At 44.2% G+C, this 5172-nt stretch overlaps 1 long non-coding RNA gene across 1 annotated transcript; it reads left to right on the forward strand.

The window, feature by feature from the left end:
- The first annotated feature begins 1910 nt into the window (after positions 1–1910).
- LOC144172119 (uncharacterized) lies at positions 1911–4854 on the forward strand. Its single transcript, XR_013322971.1, has 3 exons — positions 1911–2427; positions 3449–4089; positions 4743–4854. It is a non-coding gene; the product is annotated as an uncharacterized LOC144172119 (long non-coding RNA).
- Positions 4855–5172: the final 318 nt, after the last annotated feature.

The following is a 5172-nucleotide window of genomic DNA, read 5'->3' on the forward strand; positions in this document are numbered from 1 at the left end:
ACCGTCCTCGACGATCTCCGTCTCACAGCAAGAAAGCTGTGCGACGCGCTTGCGAACAACAGCACTCGCTAGTGGGGACTTGCATGTGTCGAGACGTCGCTATGCGCTGTAGATTGGCACAGCCTTTGAACTTTTTCGTGTCACGTGCTTTTTGCGCCTCGTCAATTATCCATGGACTCCCGGGAACAGAGCTGCCTTTGATGCCTTCCGTGCATGCGCTTTCCTGGTTGCGCTCAGCTGCTGGTGTCATTCCCCTTTCGGTGTAAAAATGCTGCTGTGTGTTCCGGTAGCTTCAACGCCATGCCAGCGTGTGTTCATCACAGCCGGGATGACTGTCAACAAGCAAAGAAACTCTCTGCTGCCTGAAAATGTTAACAAGCTTCTTTGTCTCCGCAACTGGGTGAATTATCAGTGATTGTCTAAAACGATTTGTACAAACTAGCATCGACAACGTGAAAATGAAAACAACCATGAAGAAAAACTGAACATTCTGTGTCTTTTAAGCCTTATTCGCCTAAATGAACACATCCGATTAATCGATTAATTGACCGATTAAAGGAAGCCGGTTAATCGGACTAAAATTTTTGATCGATGCCCAGCCCTACTGTCAACCATAAAAAAGCTTGGACTTGCTGAATAGCGTCGCGCTCACTCATGCCTCCTGGTTTTGAAAATGAGTCTACGCAACATGTGCATGACTTGGTGGATGGTGGTCATCAGACGGCCGACGCGACTAGTGTCCTTTCGATCATGCTTCAAGCACAGCCCCAGTATTTTTAAGCAGGTAGAGGGCTTGATGGTATACCCGACGTGGGAAATTCCTTCTGACGGGAGCGGAGAGTTGCCAGGCCCACCCCCCTTACTCCAGGATTCCGTGACTGACCATATCGTCAGGTATGTATCCAATGGGGGGGAAGCGGGGGGGGGGGGGGGAGAGGGGGAGGGTTTCCCCCGAAATTTTTTCCAGGCAGCGTGTAACCGAGTGCTAGTGTCTCTTTCGGCAAACTCCTCCCTTCCCACGAATCATAATCCCCCCTCCACAAGAAAAGGAGAATATAGTGGCGTCGTTAGCATACAGACTATCATGTGGCAGGAATTTGAGCAAGCAGTGGGGCAAGGACAATAAGGGAAATATTTAAAGCTATATATATAGTATACACTGAAGTGAATTTGCATAGGTGGTCTCTGCATTACATTGCATAGGTGAGCTCAAATAAGCCCACGTTTCATCGTTTATCCTGTCTATAAAGCAGTATTTAAGTTATAAAGCTTGAAATAAGAAAAAAATATAGAACATGCGTCGTTTACGGGAGCCGCAACAACTACAGTATAGTGACGCGAAATGTATTTGTCTTGCGGTATGATTGGGCGATGTCCAACATTTTAAAGTTCATGCATACGCATTTGCGTGTGTTTCAATGTTATGTGATATAGACTTCTCAAAGGCACACTCCGAAATGTGCTTCGTTTATTTCTTGGATTGCATTATCACGAGCTGCTAAGCGAAGCATTAGCCGCTCGTGGCATGCTAGATGTGCTAGTTCAACCTGCGAAAAAGTGTATCCGTATCTTGGTTTTACGGTTTGTGTTAAAAGTTTCGGTTGAATTTACATATGTTAACTTCACTGACTCTTTTCATACCTTTAATTGGCGTTAGAGTTTCTACTAGCGTGGCAGTCGCACAGATGCAGCTTACAGCTCCATTGAAGCAAAGTCAGCGAAGCGTCGTAAGCCAGTATACGTATTTACATGGGCCCTAGCTATTTTGATGTCGTCGGCGTCACTAAGCGTGATACAGTCTACAAACTTACAAAATAAAGCTACATTATTTCGGGCACAAATATTGCCGGGGCTCAGTTTTAACAGAGCGAATGACTTGCAGCGACCCGCAGTGCACTCTAATCCGGGTAACCCATAATGTAACTTCTAAACGGAAGTAACCTATAAAATAAAGGTTACAATGGATTCATTTTGATGTTTTCTTTATCCCAATCCGTTCTAAGGGTTACAAGCGTGAGGTTAAAAGCGATTTATAGGTTACAATAATGATTTATAGGTTACATCAACAAAATCTGACATGTAACCTCTACGTTGTAACCTATAAAACGCCCTGTAACCTCTAAGAGATGCTCGTCGCGCCTTCTCTCCCGGCGGCCGTTGATTTCTCCGTTGCATGACGGGATATAGAGAAATGGCGGCGCCGGCAGGCCCGGTGGCCGCGTTTTCGCGCCACTCGAGCCTTTTCACCGCTTTGATACCCCTACGATGAAGCGAGGATTGCTGTAACAAGACTTATTTGTCGGCGTGAGTCGCGGAGGCTGCGGCGAGCCCATTTGTGACTGGCAGCGCTTCACGGCCCGTTCTTCTACGACCAGCATCAAGTTCGCATGTTGGACCAATGCCCCGGCGCCAGTGAAAGCGAACTCGGTGAGTATATTCCCGTGACGTTTCGGTGTTTTCATTGGATGTATCTTTTCGCTGGGGGCTTTTCAATTTGAAATGGCAGCATTCGAGAGGGATTTTCTTTACCTGACTGGTTGCTTCGCTGGACGTTTTCTGTTGTCCGCGACGGCAATTGAATGAAATCACGGGCTTGCGTTCGTTGCGTCAGACTAGAGCGGACGATCGGGAAAGCACAGAAAACGGCGCCCGTGACCTGCTATCTGCTCTGTTTGCGCGCCTTCGTCATGTGTTGAGCGTTTTGTTTACGCTGTTCGCTGCATCGGGCGCACTTGACGAGTTATTGGACCATGTAATTGCCAGGTAGCTCTGTTTGAATAATTGAATTTTTCCCCATTAAAGTCTTATATTATCGCGCTATTCTCTGGGTATTATCATTTTGTTTCAGTCGTCGGAAAATGTTCATTTTTCTCGCTGCATATATTCGGAATGGTGTTCATTTTATTGGTCTTGTAGTAATATATCCGGATAAACACAAGGTGTGTGCTGCAGAAAAGTAGTCCACTAAATGCTGCCGGAAATTTCTGAACTCACTTTTGTCCAGCACAAGCCTCTTTTTTGTGAAAGTTTGCCTTACGGCACAATAAACTCCTAATTTTTTTTCATTCTTTTCCTTGAGTGGGTAAATTTGGTGTTAGTCATTTTGAGACAGTGGGCCATTTCCACCATGTTAAGCGGCTTATTATTCTCATTCGCACAAATCAGTCGTTTATTTATTCGCGTGGTATTGCAGGGCAAATGATTGTCTCGCGTGATCCTAGTGTAGTGCAGTAAAGCGACTTTACAGAATGGTGGTATGTATGAGCCAGCATGCAGGCTGCTTGATTGTTGTTTTTTGATGATACAGAAATTGTGACGAATTACACAGAGACAGGTGCAGGTGTAAAAATGGGTTCTGCACTTTCATCGGATCCTGGCTGTTCAAAAAGTGTGGTTGCATCTGGCTACCTATGCTATGACTTATCAGCCCTACTGTTTTTTCTTGCAGGCAGTGTTCCTTGAGCTGACAACCAGGACTCCCCTGCGTATGACACAAGTTGAAATGAAGTCTGATTTCAGTTGAAACAACGGTATGAAAATGCAATAACTAAAACACATTCATTCAAATATTCTTTGTAAAGATGGCACCCAGGCCTGCACAGACAAAAGTATGATTCACTTGTAAAAATGCGAGGCCTTTCTTCAAGTGTTATGATGTTATATTTCGTATCTTATTTTGCCTCATGTTTAGTGACTCTTTCTATCAGTTCGTTACTACATGAACGTTATGAATTCACATAACGATTTCCTCAGCATGGAGCTTTGTAGTTTTTCAGCAACTCTAGCTATTCTATAGGATGCGTGGTTTTGCAGAGCCAACAAGAAGAACTCTTTTTCTAAAATAGCTCTGTAAGAAATCTCCAGTTGTTAGTGAGTGCTTGTGCTGTGTTCTTTTCTTCGTCTTGTCAAGTTTGAGGTGTTCTTTCATTATGAATGTATACCAACTGCCCAGCTCTAAAGCCTATTACATTTTAACCCAAATAACCCTTCGAGTCATTACAGGTACAGACCTCCTGGGAATGCCACTTGAAGATCGGTGCAATTTCTAGATGTATCCTCTCCCACAACACATCTGGACGAAGAAAAAATGTAAGTTGGCGATTCCTTTTTACTGATAGCCGAGGAAGAAACCACCGATAAGAACACTTTACTTAAATGAAAAACGTTTCGGCTTCCACGTGGGATCCTTGTTCAAAATGAAACTGCCAGTACAGGGGGGGGGAGGAGGATGTTTAAGTACAGCCAAAAATGTGACGCAGGTGGCGTCAGCATCGTGAAAGCACGTTTCCTGGGTTTAGTGCGACGTTCGCTCTGTTGCGTGTACGAGTGATTCCACATGAAGGCGCGGAAACGTTTTTGTTTTCTCTTTTGCAAATGTATGTCAGTTTATCTCGTAGCCCAAAGTTTCTTCCTGTTCTGGGTGAGCATGCAGAAACATTTCGCGAGATAAACTGGAACACGGCACGATTAAAATTCGGGAAGGTTGGCCGGTATGACTATAGTGGCTTCGCGTTGTTCTGAACAGAAGCGGCCAAACTACTCTGTGTAACGATTACTGAAATGATGTGAAATTATTTTAAAGGCCGCAAATCACTCCTTCTCTGGTGTGGCCTTTCATCTCATTCTCTGGTCTCCGTCTTCATTTCCGTGCAATATATTTTTCGTACTTCACATGCCTGTGGTTTGGTGTGAGGGGCTTATGGTTGCACTGGATTTTGTTCTTTTTCTGAAATTTTCTGTAGATGGCTCTTCAAGGTGGGGAAATCCAAGTGACGGCCCCTCACATATATACCTTCATCTGCGGCAGCAGGGAACAAGCAGGGAAATCTTCAACGTGCCCTGATTTTGTGCCTGTTGTGTACTACGTAAATTGCGAAGCTTATCTCTGAATTTTTCCAAGCGCCTTTTTTCATGCAGGAAACTATAGATACCATTTAAAGTTTGTCCAAAAGACAGATTGAAATCGGCCTAGAAACTTGTTAGTGCTGCATAAAAAACGATAACTTGGCGTGGGAATCACAACTCACGTGGAACTGTAAAGATGGATTCGTAAAGACGAGTGTATTCCAAGTGTAATATTAGACTGAGTGAAACGGAGAATGTAGGGAACATAGCCATAAACACTGCTTTGTATGAAAAAGTGAATTTGTAATAAATGTTCTTTCTACTTTC

This window comes from Haemaphysalis longicornis, unplaced genomic scaffold (assembly GCF_048455015.1).
Source record: "Haemaphysalis longicornis isolate Haplotype H1 unplaced genomic scaffold, Haemaphysalis longicornis Haplotype H1 scaffold_1, whole genome shotgun sequence".
NCBI lineage: Eukaryota > Metazoa > Arthropoda > Arachnida > Ixodida > Ixodidae > Haemaphysalis > Haemaphysalis longicornis.